General features: G+C 41.2%; 1 protein-coding gene across 1 annotated transcript in view; it reads left to right on the top strand.

Annotated features, from left to right (window-relative positions):
• LOC135701075 (uncharacterized) overlaps positions 1-16,892 on the top strand; it is a 243,841-nt gene that overhangs the window by 149,628 nt on the left and 77,321 nt on the right. The window lies entirely within an intron of this gene.

Here is a 16,892-nt window from a genome sequence, read left to right as displayed (position 1 = left end):
AAATCCCACGTAGTACGGACACCGTTTACGCGATTTTCATTTACATTTTCTCTATTATCCGCATTGCTTGGGGGTTAACTGTGATAAAAATTTAGCTTGTTTAGTTAAAAACAAGTTCAGGATCTCGAGCTATAGCATACTAGCGCCACATGGTGAGAAAATTCTGGGCTACTGTCCACCATTCAAATAGTCTTGACCCCCTGAACAAGTTTGCCCAAAACAGTAACTTTGTATCTGCTCAGGATCTCGAGCTATTGTATATGCGGGAATTGCATGTGTATACTAGCACTGCGTAGTGAGAAAATTCTGAACAACTATCCACGAACGAAAAGATCTTGACTTCCTGAATAACTTTGTCAACGACATTTACTCTCTATCTGGTCAGGATGTATCACATGCGAGAGCTTAATATGTATATGAGTGCTACCTAGTGAGAAGATTCTGAACTACTGTTCACCAGCATACAGTTTATGATCTCCTGAACAGCTTTGCCAAATACAGTAACTTTCTATCTGGTCAGGATCTAGAGATATTAAATATGAGAATTTCATGTGTGCACTAGCGCCGCGTAGTGAGAAAATTCTGAACAACTGTCTACCTGCGAAAAGGCTTTGACCTCCTGAACAACTATGCCAAAGACAGTACCTTTCTATCTGGTTGGGAACTCGAGCTACTGTATATGCGAAAATTGCATGAATATACTAGCGCCACGTAGTGAGAATTTTCTGAACTACTATCTACCAGCAAAAAGGTTATCTATCTTATCTCTAGAACAACTTTGCCGAAAATAGTATGTTTTTATCTGGTCAGGATCCCGAGATTTCCCATGTTGTAAGCAATTAAGTCAAATCCCACGTAGAACGGACACCGTTTACGCGATTTCCATTTACATTTTCTCTATTATCCGCATTATTTGGGGGTTAACTGTGATATAAGTCTAGCTTGTTTAGTTAAAAACAAGTTTTTTAAGGAATACCCGTTGGTTTCATATCGAATGGTAGCTCGGCTGCAAAATGGCAATGGAAAACTCACACCGTTGTACAAAGTACAACGCGCGAGTACTCGTGTTGCAAAAGTTGGCGCGAGTAACGGAGGGTTAATTTCACTGTTTAGGCTCCGCCGCCACGAACCTCTGGGTCTGCCTCTGCTGCGATGTCCTGCTGGATTCCAGTCCAGTGCTTGCTTGCAGATTTCGTTTCCCCTCCTTCTTAGTGTGTGGCCGACCCACCTCCACTTCCGTTCACGAATTTCTGTCTCTATCGGCCCTTCTGATGGCACAAACGATGAAGCTCGGAATTTGAGATCCAATTGTGGGACCACCCGGCACGAATTATGTACCGCAGGCATCGGTTGATAAACATCTGCAGTTTCTGAGCGTTCTCCGCTGATACACAGCATGTTTCACTGGCGTATAACAGCACAGACTTCACGTTCGAGTTAAAAATTCGGATTTTGGTGCGTTGACTGATCTGATTCGCTCTCCATACATTTCGCAAACTGGCAAAAGCCCGTCTTCTTAATCCGTGCACCTATGTGGTGCCACCGTCCGACGCAATCTGGCTGCCAAGATATTGGAAGCTTTTGACTTTCTCCACTGCCTGCCCAGCTACCATGAAATTGGGACGGTTTTCCTTGTTGACATCCAACGATTTGGTCTTGTTGACGTTGATGGTTAGACCTGCTTCAGATGAGCGTTCCACAAGGTCGTCGAGCCTACTCTGCATGTCAGAGCGCCGTTGTGCTAATAACGCAACACCATCAACCAAATCGAAGTCGTTGAGATGCTCCATAGTAATAGGCTGCCACAGCAAGCCACGGTTCGGTACACGATCAACGGCTCCAACCATGATCTCGTCGATTACGATGAGGAACAGTAGCGGTGATAATATACATTCTTGCCTCACACCCGCGATTACCCGAATTGGGTCAGACAAAAAGCTCCGTTGTGCAACACTCTGCATGAGAAAGCCTCGTACTGCGCTTAGATGAGGTTGACGATCTTTCAGGGACTCCCTTGCGTCTCAGAGCGCCCCACAAGTTTTCGTGGTTTAGTCGGTCGAAAGCTTTTTCGAAGTCAATGAATACCAAGTACAGGGACTCTTGGAACTCATTGACCTGCTCGACGATGATGCGGAGCGTGACAATACAGGATCTTCCAGCACGGAATCCTGCCTTCTATAGTTGGAGAGTCGCGTCGATCTTCTCCTGTATCCGATTGAGGATAACTTTACACAGAACTTTGATAACAATACACAGTAAGATGATGCCTCGCCAGTTATCGCATACAGTTGGATCCTTCTTCTTGGGGACTTTTACCAAGACGCCCTGCATCCAGTCGGCCGGAAAAGTCGCGGTGTCCCAGATATTGACGAATAGTTGATGCAACATTTGTGAGGATAGCATGGGGTCTGCTTTGAGCATCTCTGCTGATATGCGATCGACCCCCGGGGCTTTGTTGGACTTCATACTCCGGATGGCTGCTTCTATCTCCTGCAATGATGGAGCTTCAGTGTTGACGCGAGTAGCGCGCCTGACCTTTGGTGGATCATGCCGAGATGTTGATGGTTGGTTGACCGTTGAAACTTCGAGGAGTTGTTCAAAGTGCTCAAACCAAAGTTTCAACTGGTCAGTGGGGTCGGTGAGCAACTGTCCAGTCGCGTCTTTCACAGGCATCCTTGGATTCATCCTTGCCCCGCTCAGGCGTCGTGAAACATCATAGAGGAGGCGGATATCGCCAGTTGCTGCGACTTTCTCCCCTTCATCAGCCAGGGAGTCCACCCAAGCTTGCTTGTCCCGTATACAGGAACGCTTAACTCCGCTCATTGAAGCGTTTAAAAAAATCCAGTATCCTTTATATATTCCTAAATCCAAAAACTAAAAATTCACAGGTTTCAGCATTTTCAATCAAGCACTTCATATTAACTCAATCCCCACACCCCTACCTGTGTGCCAATCACCAAAATTTCACCGTTCGACCTCTCGGAGGCATCACGAGCCTTGGCCACAAAAACAATAAAATGCCGTAAATGCTTTCCACAACCGCAAACCGGCCGCCATCAATTACCTCAAGGCTGTTTGCCCCATTCTGCCAAAGGTTAGCTGGGCCCTTGCTCTCTTTCCCGTACACACGCATTTCACACAGCAAATTCGGAAAATTGTTCCGAATCAGTTCACCACTGAAATGCCAAACAAATCAACCCAATCTCAGAAGAATCTCCGACCTACACGTAGGAAGCCAAATGAAGAGAACAAAATTTAAAATTGGCCCCCGAAAAAACAACCAAAATTGGACAGCTCGCACACGTTGCCGCCTCCAGACAGAGCAGTTGCGGATTGACGATCATGCTTTCGACTCTGACTGACTGACTGACTGACTGACGGTAATTTGAGCATCTTTTCATTTGTTTCCACGATATCTGTTTATTTTTTTTTCTTTTTCGTAGTGGAATGTGCCTCGAAGCGCTACCGTGAAAGAGCGCTCACAGAAAATCTGGTGTTTTCCACCACCACCAACACCCCCTCGCTCCATCGCAACTAATTTTCCACGACTTCCAAACGCTTTCATGATGTTCTACGCTGCTCGTTTTTCGCTCAAGCCACAGCAAAATGAGCTGCGGGGAAAAGAGAGTGAGTGTTAAATCAGCGAGCGATACATGCCTAAATCTACCCGCCTGATAATAATTGTTTTCCACTCTAGTTACGACGGTGAGCAGCAACCGACTCCCAAGCTCGCCGCGCCGTTTGAAATATCTTTATGTTTACCCATAATCCACACCTTTGCTGGGGCCGGTGGTGGTGTTGGAAGAATTCAACCGCGGGGTGAGTGGAGGATGGGAAATTTCTTCTCGGGAAAAGCGAAGTAGAAAATAATTGAAAGAGATAACCAAATTGGCGCGAGCAGGCCAATTTCGAGGGGGATCGATCTCTGCTAGTCGGGTTCCAGTCGAGTGGGTACGGAGTATTTGGAATTTGTTTAGCCTGGACGTGCCGGATCCAAGTGGAAGCCGCTTGTGGCGGGTGTTCATGATTGGCCGCAATAAATATTCATACAAATGGGTGATTTATGGAAACGATCGACGGTCTTGATGGTTTGATACATTGTTGTTTGCCGTTTTATTAATAGATTCATTGAACTTTTTCGAGAGAAGGCAATTTGTTTTACTAACTATGTACAACTACAAAACAGTGATTGAGTGGCTCGTACGGGCACTTGCTCAAGGGTTCGTCGTTGAGTGGTGTTGAAGTCTTTTTGGGTATGATGAGTGCGATGGTTTGCTGTATGATTGATCGGCTTGTAGCATGATCATTATTTCAATTTATGTTCCACGAGGAAATCCAAAGAAATTCCTCAAGCAACTATCATTGATGTTGCGGCATCAGTCATAAAATTCCCGAATCTCCTTCAAGATTCCCGTTATTTTTCTACATAAAAAAATGAGTAATGTTGTTTTTAAAGATTTTCCCTGAAGTTCTTGAATTGTTTTAAACTTTCTCAAATATCTAGAATTTCCTGGGTTTTTCGATGCCTCTCCAAAGCTTACTTTTTTATACTACCCTGAATTTCTCAGAAATTTTTAAAAGTCCCATAAATGTTCTGAAGTTAATTGAACTATCTTGAAGTCTTTTAATCTTCCATGAAGTTCCCAAAATTATCCTGATGTTATTGACATTCTTTTGAAGCTCACTGTACGCTAGACTGATGCAAAATTTGAAATTTACGCTTCACAGTGCTCAAAAGATTTCAAATCGAATGCTGATTAAGCTTCCTAAATTTGCACTAATTGTTTGAGAAACTGACAAGGCACAAACCATTTAAAGTTTCTGTGGCAATTACTATAGGAAAAACAAACTTTTTATTATTTTTTTCTAGCCTTTTCCCATTTTGCACTGTCAAAAAATTTTATAACTATTCTTATAGCAAATTAACTCAGTTGTAGCTGTTGAAGTTTTTCAGTCAAACGTCAAATTAATTAGTCATCAATTGTTTAAGAGATTGATAATCTTATGGCATGATCAAGCCGCTGTTTTATGAGCTGTACTGTACTCAGAGTTAAAATATTTGCAGTGAGTAAATTTGAGTTACTCATATTTACTCAAAAACAAACAAAGCAGTCTAATATTTTTCATCAAATAATGTTCAAACAATCCCCGTCTGACAGAATGTTCTGATTTCAAGATTAAGTTTTCATTCATTGAAAGATCCAAGTTAGATGGCTCTTGTCTAGGCCAGGGGATGTTTAGGTCTCTTTTGCTTTCTAGGATGGGCTAAAGTGTAATGTCTTTGAAGTTTTTTGTGATGAGGTGTTGTTAGTGTTTCCATATCCCAGCCATTTCTAATTACCCGGGAATCTTAAAATAGCTGAAGACTCTTCCCGGGAATCGGGAAATTTTTTCGGTAGTTATTTATTAAAACTTGAACTTCGTCTGGATTTCCCCCGGAAGATTTCTTCCAACATCCCCTTGAAGATTTCGACCAGCTTCTTCGGAAGGATTCTTATGATTTCTCTGGGAGGTTTCGTCTGACTTTGCACGAAAGTTTCTTCCAAAATCTCCTGGAAGTATTTTTTAACTTGCCCTGGAAGAATCTTCCACCTTCTCCCGCAAATTTCGTCGATTGTTCAACGGAAGTTTCATCATCTTTTCATTCCAGCAGTATCAGATTACAATCAGAAGTCTTACCACTGGAAGAATAAACTATTTCCAATTTCATCCGGACTTCCCACGGAAAACTTTTCTGAATTATTCTGAAAGTTTCATCCGGCTGCCTAAATTTGCATGGAAGTCTCTTCTAACTTCGCCCGGGAGTTTCACACATATTGTGTCAGAAGTGTCTACTGGTTTCGTTTGAAAGATTCTTCGCCAGGAAGTTTTCCTGACTTCGCACTAAATATTTGTCAAACTTTCTCCGGAAATTTCTATCAATTTTCCCCAAAACTTGTGTGGTCGTTTTTGATATAAAATATGTGGTGATACTCTAAGGAAGCCTTAGCGTGAAACTTTAAAGGCACAAATGTCAGCTTCCACAAAACATACAAATTTGAAATTGCTACTCCTTGTTTGCTGGGCTACTACAAGCAGAGAGTAGCAATTTCAAATGTGTTTGTTTTATGGAAGCTTACATTTGTGCCTTTGAAGTTTCACGCTAAGGCTTCCTTAGAGTATCACCTTAACATGGTTTTCGTACAAAAAAAAAACAGCTTCTCGGGAAGTCAAACTAGTTTTTTGGGTATAGGGAAATGATAATTCTGGTAAATTGCCCGGGCAGGAAATGGTGTGATTTCAAGACTAAGGAAGTAAGAATTTGGCCAAATGTTTTCAGAAGTTTAATTTAGCTCATGAAAATTAATACTCAATCTCACAAAATCGGTCAAAGAGGTTTCATATTATGTTGCACTACATGCCTGAAATGAGGAAACTCATAATTAATAATTATTATTAATAATTTCGGTTTTTCGTGATAAGCAACATTTTATTTACCAGCATTCAATAAGGAAGAAGGATTAAATTCCCTGAGAATATTTAGCAGGAAAATGTCAGAGTTAGGGTCAACTCTCTCCAGAAGCGTTCGTTGTTTCCCCTGATACTCCTGCAAAAAGACATCAATAGACAAGAGTTGAAAAAGGTTGAACAGGAACAGGTTGAATTTTCATCGTCTGGTGTTATTGTGTTGATCGATATTTAGCACAAAAGGAGCATTGTTGAATGCGGTCTTTTATTTAACTGTTCATATGGCCAACTTCATAGTTGATTCTATTCTGAAACTTATATGAAGTTTGCCAATGAGCGACCGTTGAAGGGATGTAGGAACCACCACATACCATTTTTTTCATACTGGGATTGTCCAGAATCTACCTTTGGATTGAATGCATTATTTGGAATCCCCCCTGGACAGTCATGAATTCCCCTCAATATTGAGTGAAATTCTTCCTATGATTTTCCGGAATCCTCCCTAGGATAGTTCATATTCTTTCTTTGGATTTTCCGAAGTTACCTTTGATATTGTTGGGAAGCCGAACTGGGATTGTCTGAAATTCCCCCTAGACATGTTCGGAATATCTACTGAGACTGTCATAAATCCCCTTTGCGATTGACTGGAACCCTCCTAGAGATTGTACAAAATCCCCCTGTAATAGAACGTCATCGGTATGGCAGTAAAGCAAGACAGCTCTGACTGTTCCGTAAGGTCACCATAAAAATCTTCCATCGATTTTGAGGGGGCAGCTTGTAGTTCCTTTCATACACGTGCAATTGTCCTTTCATTGCTGAAAGATCTTCCCAGTAAAGCATTGCAAGCGCACCGTTTAAAATGTTGTTGCTTTGCTTTGCTTGCGAGTTTCTCAGAGTACTCAAAATTAACTTCGATTTTACTCATGATCATAAGCTGCCTTGCCTCAAGGGCAACACTATATTCTGCAGTGCGGCATAGTAGCCATGATTTTTGTGCTCTATTCTACGCGCCAAAAACACCAATGTTGCCTGCTGAACAATTGATTGTTCAAAGTCATAAGACATCAGTTACTTAAATCATTAATAACTTTTGTTCCTTACATTTTAACGAAAAGTGGTCTTGAACAAAGTTGTAGCCAAGGAAATTTCCTACAAGCACAGTTATCATTTTTTATAGATGGATATGAACAAAGAACTTGGATTCCCCATAGTAATTTCCATATAAACTTCAAGTGGTTTGTGCCATGTCAGTTTCTTACTAAATAAGTTCAAATTTTAGGAGGCTAATCAGGACCCGATTTGGAACCGTTTGAGCACTGTGGAGCAAACAATTTTTAATTTTACATCAGTCTACTGAACGCCTTTCAAAATCTCTAAACTTTCTAACAGACAATTAGGCAGGCTGAAAACTTAATAAATACAGACTTATGCAGTTGCTCAATTTGTTAATGTACTGTTGCTCAAATTTTTGGGTTGTAAAAAAAATAAGACCTAAGAACTGAAGTTGTTTATGCTTCCCAGAAGTTCCCTTCGTTTCTAAGAGGTTCACGGAGCTTCCATAATGGTATGGTAATATTTCTTATATTTATGGAACTTCTTGATATTTTTTACAATCTTCCTGAAGTTAATGAACGTGCTCTAAAGTTCTTTCATATTGCTCGAAGAACTCGAAAGTTATCTGAACAAAAAGAAACTGCTTAAAAAATCTATAAACTACTCTGAAGTTTTCTGGACTTCCCTTAAGATCTTAAGACTGAAGCTCCCAAAATGTGACTAAAGTTCTCGAAACTGCCATGAAGTTATTTGATCTTCCCTATGAATGTTACTGAATTTCCCGAAGTTCGTGAAACATTCCTGAAGATTCCACAATTTCCGTGGACCTCTCGGAACTTTGCTAAAATTTTAGAAAATTTCCTGGCTTGCTCAGAAAGTTTTTAAACGCATTATAATTTGATTGAGGTTTATTGAGCTGTCCTGAGGTTCTATGATCATCTTTGATGGTCTCGGAACTTTTCCCTGATTTTTCTTCGCAATTTATCTGATTTAAATGAACATGTCCGAAAAACCTTTAAACATCACTGAAGTTCTCCGGGTTTCCCAGAAGATCCCTGAAATTCTAGGAATTTCTTAAAGGAAAGCTAAATATACTTAAATTTGTCCTGATATTTTACAAACTTCCTCAAAAGTTTGGAGTTTTCCAAAATTCTCGAAATATGCTCTAAGTTATTGGAACTGTCCTTAGAACCTTTGATCTTCCCTGTAGATCTCTAAACTTAGTTTCCCTGACCTTCTTGGAACTTCTTTAAAGTGTTTACATTTTTTCCGAACATCTCTGAAGGTTTATTTCCTGGCAGTTCTCGGGACGTTTTGAAAGTTGCTTTAGTTTTCGTGATGCTAATTGAACTATCTCCCAATACTTCAAGCTTTCTAGAAGAGCCCAAAACTTTTCCAGAAGTCTGTCATCTTCTCACAATCTGTTCAAGATCAGGAACTTTCTTGAATATTTTGGAATATCTTTTAAGTTCCTGAATATTCTCTAATCTTTGTTCAAGTACTCATATTTCTCCTGATAATGTTCCTGGAACTTCACTGAAATTAATGTAACTGTTCTAAATATTTCTGAACATCCCTGAATTTTTCGGAACTTCTTGAAGGTTCCTCTGTTTTCCTGATATTAAAAAAAAACTATCTTAATGTTATTTAAAATTATCTAACATTCTTGGATTTTCCCTGAAGCTCCCGTTTTTTGACGTAGGACTACGTCTGTGATTTTTATATGGGGGTACACTTTGTGAAAACCGAAAACGGAATATATAACAAAATAATGAAAGATTTTGAACGTTAATAACTCAGCTGCCCCTGGATCAATTTCAATAACTTTATCACCAATCGATCAGATATATTTCTACGCATCTGTTAAATTTAAGACTTCATTTTTCAAAATGTCACTATTGAACATTGCACGAACGTGCAACTATTGCTATAATAATTAAAATTATCACCGATTGCCTGGGTAAAGCGATTTACCTAACACAGATTTCAAAGTTGAATTCCATCCGGTCTCTCCAAACGGTGTTTATTGACATAGGACTACATCTGTGATTTCTACATGGAGATCCTCTTTGTGAAAACCAAAAAAGGAACATGTAACAAAATTATGAAAGATTTTGAACGTTAACAACTCAGCTGCCCCTGGACCAATTTCCATAATTTTATCACCAATTGATCAGAAATAATTCTACGCATCTGTTCAATTCAAAACTTTGCCATTTTTCAAAATGCCACAATCAAAAATTTGCCCGGATATGCAACTGTTGCTATGATATTTAAAATTATCACCGATTGCCTGTGAAAAGCGATTTCCCAAACACAGATTTCAAAGTTGAACTCCATCATGTTTTTTTTTCAATCACCGCGTAGTGAGTGGTGGTGTTCTCCAGTACACAACGAAAGGATCCCCGCAAGCAGCTAGCTATCCAGGCTGACCTCAACCGCTGATCGGATTCAGTTCCAATCACCGTATGTCGTGGTGTCCGATCGCAGCAGCAGCAGTGCTTTCGGCGCGTGGAGTTGAACATTGTTCTCCATTACACAACAAAAGGCTGCGGGCAAGCAGCAAGCTGCAGCCCACACGAGTATCCATAGAACGTGGAAGAATCCACACCGCTATTGATCGGAATCAGTAGTTCTTCGTGAGTCGCTGTGGGCCATCGATGCCAACCCAATCAACTCAGCTTGTCATAAATTGGTTTACATAACTTATATATGACAATCTCAGCTGTGACAATTTACATCTAGTCACTTATATTCGACTAATTTATAGTAAAAAAAGTGCGAGAGGTGGGATCTATATATATATAACATATGTCAAGTTATATATGATTGACTTGCGCAACTAATGTATGACTATAACGCAACTGGCATTTGTTCATTTTTCCATCATCTTTATTAATTTTATTGTGCGAATAAAGTGTAAACACTGATATTCCGTACTCAAAAACTTTTGTGCGGTTGAAAATTAATGGTGAATCTTTACATTCTCCTTCTAAAAAACTCATTGACTCTTAGAAAAAACTTTTTGCAATAAATTGAATTTCACAAAAAATAAAATCTGTATAAATTCCCCAATTTCAAAAACATCACATTTTTAGCAAAACAAATAGAATTTCAACCTTTTTTGATTATCATACTTGTCTCTTGAAAGCACAACTGAAAGTTTTTTTTCCATTCTATAATTTACTTCATCGGTCAGCCATATTGCAGAGCAATTTGTAGAAAACATCTACAACTGAAATAATTGTAATCAAGACATGTTTATAACACGAAAAACAAGAACATTACTTGTATCATATATTTGAGTTATAATTCGGTATTGCAACTCTCAATTACTTGTTTATAACAAATTTATAACTGATTGTAATTGATGAAAACTTCCTAGCCTTATATACAACATGTTTTCATGTGTTATTTTTGGAAGCATGAGTAGAACTGATATATAGCTTATTAATAACATGTTATAAATAAGTTACAGTCAAGATGTATTCATGTTTGCTCATGGTTCTAAAACTGACATATGAAAACATGTTGTATATAAGGCTAGCAAGTTTTCGCCAAATACAATCGGTTATGAATGTGTTATAAACAGGTAATTGAGCCATACAATATCGAATTATAACTTCAAGATACCAAAAGCCTTTCAGAAAGGTTGAATACTTCACAATCAACAATACACCGGGTTTAAAACCAGATGTTTTCTAAGCAATCAATATACAACTTATTTACAACTGGGATTTGTTACATTTTCCATGAACGATGTTGCAAGTGTTACTGGGAAGCGCGTCACCCTCATTCCAAACAACATACAGCTCACCAGCCTCATCTGTGTTGAACAGCCTAATAGCTCAGCGTTACTCAACCACAACGACAAAACGGTCATTTTTAGGACCACCATAAATTTGAAAAAGAGAATTTGGAATTAGGTAGTAACAGCTTTTGTAAACAATGACTTATTTCGATGATGTCTGGAAAGTCAAGGCTTGCCAACGTAAATCACCAGCAGGTAGGGTAAGACTTCCTCTACCCGACGGTAATGATGGGGGTGCGACTTCAAAAACAAAAGCCGTTCGCGGCATGAAGGTGGTCTGATTTTGATCCAAAGATGATGGATTTTAATTCTTAATACGGCAATCGATAGGATTTTTTCTAAAAATCTGTTAAAATTAAGACTTTATCATTTTTCAAAGTATCACTATTGAAAATTGCACGGATGTGTAACTTTTACTATGAGAATAAAAATTATCGAGGATTGCCTGCGAAAAGCAACTGTCCCTAGCGCAGATTTCAAGGTGGAATTCTATCCGGTCTCACCAATCGGTGTTTATTCAATCATCGCGTGGTGAGCTGCAAGCCCAGCAAGCTGCAGCCTACATGAGCATCCATAGGAGGAAGAAGCCGCACCGCTATTGATCTGAATGTGATTCATTCGCCTCCTCCACGTTCCGTCATCCATCTGTAGTCCACCGTAGATGGTACGCAACACCTTTCGTTCGAAAACACCACCTCCACGAGCATAGTCCAGGTCTTGTGGTCGTAGATGACCACCGGTCTATTCAGCGTATTGTGGATTCAACCGGAGCGTCCTCCGGAGCCCAAAGTAGGCACGATTCCCTGCCATAATGCGTCTATGAATGTCTCTGATGGTACCATTTTCGGCGGTCACCAGTGAGCCCAAACTCATCGACCACCTCAATTTCGTCACCGTCAATCTGAACTCGGGGTGGGAGGTTAACATTGTCTTTGCTAGAATCTCTTCCTCTCATGTACTTCGTCTTCGATGCGTTCATGGCAAGTCCAATCCGCCTAGCTTCAGCCTTCAGTCTGATGTACGTTTCCGCCATCGTCTCAAAGTTCCGTGCCATAATTTCGATGTCATCGGTGAAGCCAAGAAGCTGGATGGACTCCCTGAAGATCGTGCCACTTGTGTCCATCACCTTGCCGTAACCCCCTTCAAGATTCAAAGGGACTCGAGAGTCCGCGATACTCGAACAAAACACATCACTCGATCTATCGTCGCCTTGACCAATCGCGTCAGTGTATCCGGAAATCTGTACTCGTGCATAATCTGTCAAAGTTGATTTCGATCGATTGTGTCATATGCGGATTTGAAATTGATGAAAAAATGATGTGTGGGCACGTTGTAGTCGCGGCATTTCAGCAGAACCTGCCGAATCGCGAGAAATTGGTCCGTGGTAGCGTGGGCACCCATGGATCCCGCCTGGTATTGCCCCACGAACTCTCTTGCAAATGGTGTCAGGCAGTGGCATAGAATTTGGGAGAATACCTTGTAGGCGGCGCTCAGCAGTGCGATTGTCGCCCTTTTTGTAGATTGGGAATACGTCACCTCCTCCTCCCAAATCTTGGCAATTACCCAGTGCAGCGCTCTAGCCAGTGCTTCACCACCGTATTTTACTACCTCACTTGGTAGTTGATCTACATCAGTTGCTTTGTTGTTCTTCAGCCGACCGAGCTCCTCCTCAACTTCTTGAAGATCAGGGGCCGGTAGCCTGTCGTCTTCTGCGCGTGCTTCAAGGTCTGCTGCCGTGCCAACTTCGTTTTCTTTCGTACATCACCGTTGCGGTGCTCGTCATAGTACTGCTTCCACCTCTCAATCACCTCACAATCGTTCGTGAGAAGGTTACTGTCCAAGCCCTTGAACATATTGGCTTGCGGCACGTAGCCTTTGCGCGAACTATTTAGCTTCTCGTAGAATTTCCGTGTGCCGTTTACGCGGTACCGATTTGCCATCTCCTCGCGACCTTGGTCTTCCAGCTGATGCTTGTTCTATCGAAAAACCAAGTTTTGTCTGTTCCGCGCTTTTCTGTATCGCTCCACATTGGTATGATTGGTTTTGGTTGTCAAGCAGTTTACTCAACACAATTCTATGAATTTGTGTCCCTTAGGCAGCAGGCTGTTTTACTCGATTTCCCGAGCGTTCATGTCGCCGAAGACGATTTTGACGTCCCGTTGCGAACACGTGCTCCAGCTGCGCATAGAATGCTTCTTTCTCGTCGTCGGGTCTCCCTTCGTGTGGGCAGTGCACGTTGTTGATGCTGTAGTTGAAGAAACGGCCCTTAATCCTCAACTTGCACATCCTCGCGTTGATTGGTTGCCAACCAATAACGCGTTGGGGCATCCTACCCAGCACCACAAAGCCGGTTCCCAGCCCGTTGGTGATGCCACAGCTCTGGTAGAAAGTAGCCGCTCGATGCCCACTTTTCCATACCTTTTGTCCCGTCCAGCAAAGTTCCATGGTGAACAGACGCTCTGGTTTGGTCAAGCATTTCCTCTATCACCGTACTTTGGTTATCGCGCCAGTGTTCGCGTCGCACCTCTTCACTTTGCTATTGCCAGACTGGCAACATTGCACACGCTACGCCACCCAGCTGTGTCCATGTTTCAGCTGGTAGTCTTTTGTTAGCATATGACTCGGGGAGGCGTGAGGTAGGAACTTGTGAGGACAAGAGCTTGGCATTCCGCTCCTTCCAGGTTGTCAACTCATCATTTTTTAGCCCTAAGAACGATATTTTTTGAAAACTAATCTGCGTCCCCTCCCATGTGAAAATTCATGTTTTATTATAGTTTTACATCAACAGGCTGGATGAAGCCGCAATGATGTTAACCTTATCAACTACATATAGCAAAAAAAAACATTCAAGCATGGTCACGGGAGAGATGAAAGTCGAAAACAGATGCAACTCTGTTGAATGTTCTCTGCAGTATGCAAATCACACCGTATGCTCCATAATTTGTGCGACGTAGAGGCAGTCTTAGCATAAGGTTATTACGAAGCGGTCGGGGTTGAACATTCAGGTCAATTTGCCCAAGGATAGCCTCGCAATCTGTCCTTCCTTGCAGGATATCGGCCATGGTTAGGGCTCTGCTTGTGTCTCTTCTAATCCGGAGAAGTTTTAGGTCGATAAGTTGACAACGGATCATTCCAAGGCAATCTACGCAACGCAAAACGAAGAAAGCGACGTTGAACAGATTCAATTCTCTCGGCACCGCTGACCAAAACTTTTTTATCTAGTTCATTTATTTGTAAGGCTCATCGCGTTAGCTTTACGTAGCCGATGATTCATTGCTCTTTGCTTGTAACAAAATTCACTTTATTCTATGTCTAGTAGGAGTTGGGCCGAATACTCGCGTTTTACCCGAGGTTAGAGGAGTACATTGTCGAAGGATAGAAAAAGAGGAGGAGCTTGGGGGTAGGGTTTCGTTGTCTCGTCAGAGCGATGTCGTCAGCTGAAAAATACTAAACGACGCTAAAGTTTTTGACGCCTTATCGACAACAAATGCAATGTGTTGCTTGAATGAAAGCTGCAAATCCAAGATCACACCCAAGTCTTTCACCTGATTCACGCGTTCGATTGTCGAGCCAAGCAGGTCATAGCTAAATAATATCGTTTGTTGTTTTCGTGAGAACGTAATAGCGGAGCATTTGGCTGGGTTCACTACCATTCTGTTAAAACTGCACCAACTAGCGAATACATTCAGCTGACGTTAAAGCAAGTAACAGTCAGCAATGGAGCAGATTCGTAGGATGATTTTGAGTTCATCTGCATATTTATGATAACCGAAGAGCTTCGATGACCAGATGCACGCCGTTGAAGTACAATATGAAAATCAACGGTCCCATGTGGCTTCCCTGAGGTATACCTGATGTGGTGAAGAAGCTAGCTGATCTTCAATCTCATATGGCATCCTTTAGTTGGCGACCGGTAAGATATGACCAAAACCAACTCAGAAGATTACCGCATACACCGAGCCTGCCGAGTTTTGCAATCGCAATAGCATGGTTAAACTTGTCGAATGCTGCGGATAGGTCTGAATAAATAACGTCCGTTTGAACCCGATCCGACATGTTTCCGGTTATATACGATGTGAGACACAGCATATTTGTGGTTGTAGAGCGGCCGACCCATGTTGATCAGCACTCAAATACTGCTTGCAATAGGACAGCAACGGTTCCATAATCACTAGCTCGAATAGCTTCGAAACGGCACTTGACGATGTAATTCCTCGATAGTTATCCACAGTTTTTTCCTTCCTTTTGACGTAGGACTACGTCTGTGATTTCTTTATGGGGGTACACTTTGTGAAAACCGAAAATGGAACATGTAACGAAATTATGAAAGATTTTGAACGTTAATAACTCAGCTGCCCCTAGACCAATTTCAATAATATTATCATGAATCGATCAGAAATATTTCTACGCAGCGATGCTTCCGACTGTTGATTTTCAAAAAAAAACTATTGAAAAAATGGAAAATGTCTAACATTGTTCAAAAGCGTCGAAATAACTAACAAATCCACCAATTACGTACATGCATATGCTGCTTCCCCAACCCAGTCATCAGAGACTCGTTTCTAGACGAAACATGTCGATGTAGCAACACTGTCATCAGCGAGTCGTTAGTAGCCGAAACAAGTCGAATTGGCATTCGCCTCCGATCTCCGGGCGTGTGCGAATAAGGAGGATGCAATTGCGTAAAATTTTGCACACTCATCGCCATATTCAGAGCCACATTCCCCAACCGCCTCACAAAATGCTCTCCAGAGTTGTAATCTTGTAACCAAGCTTCGAAGCAGGGGTGTAAGTGACCTTGATCGATTCTCTTCTTCGACTTTCTGTGTCGTTAATAAATCAACGGCAAACACATTAGTTGATACTTTTATTGTTCTGGATGATAGTGCGAAATAGGTTAGTGAAGCCATGGTCATCAAAAGAGGAAATCGATTAAGAGAATTGACTTTCACCCCTCTGTTTCTAAGCCCCCTAATTCAGTCGTCGTCATTGGAATGAAAACTAGCATCGCACCGCTTTTGGTTCTTGGGTTACACTTGCTGGTTGCAATTCTGCTTTTCGACATTTTCGAAGGACCACAAAAAACATGAAACTACATTATTTGCTAGGGGTGCCTTAAAGTCCAATTGTTAGATTAACAATTAATCGTAAAGATTTTTCCAGCTATTCGATTAAATATTTATCGAATTTTCAATTATTCGAGCGCGTAACCGACATCCCTTCGTAGTTCTATTTATTTGATTTAGCGCAGTAGAGAAAATAAATAAAAGTACTTATTCATCTGAACATGCATAGAGAAGAACCATGACGTGAAACAGGATCATAAATTCACTGAAGAAAGTGTTAAGCGTCTTTCTGCTAAAGGCTAAGATTTACCAACTTGTTGTTGCGTACAACCCCATAGGGCCGTCACTTGTAGTTTTTTGTGGACGGGAAACATGTGCGCAAATTTCCAGCAAGATGGAAATATGCCACTGGAGAGAGACATTCGGAACAGGTGATGAAGCGGAATTAACAAGCTCGCAATATGTCTTTTCAAAAATACAGGATTGACGGATGGCTTGAGCAACATAAATTGCAC

This window comes from Ochlerotatus camptorhynchus, unplaced genomic scaffold (genome assembly GCF_037179485.1).
Source record: "Ochlerotatus camptorhynchus isolate MF236.1 unplaced genomic scaffold, CSIRO-AGI_Acam_v1.1 ptg000149l, whole genome shotgun sequence".
NCBI classification, from domain to species: domain Eukaryota; kingdom Metazoa; phylum Arthropoda; class Insecta; order Diptera; family Culicidae; genus Ochlerotatus; species Ochlerotatus camptorhynchus.
Note: the sequence above shows the minus strand (reverse complement) of the source record. Positions and strands in the feature narration are given on the sequence as shown.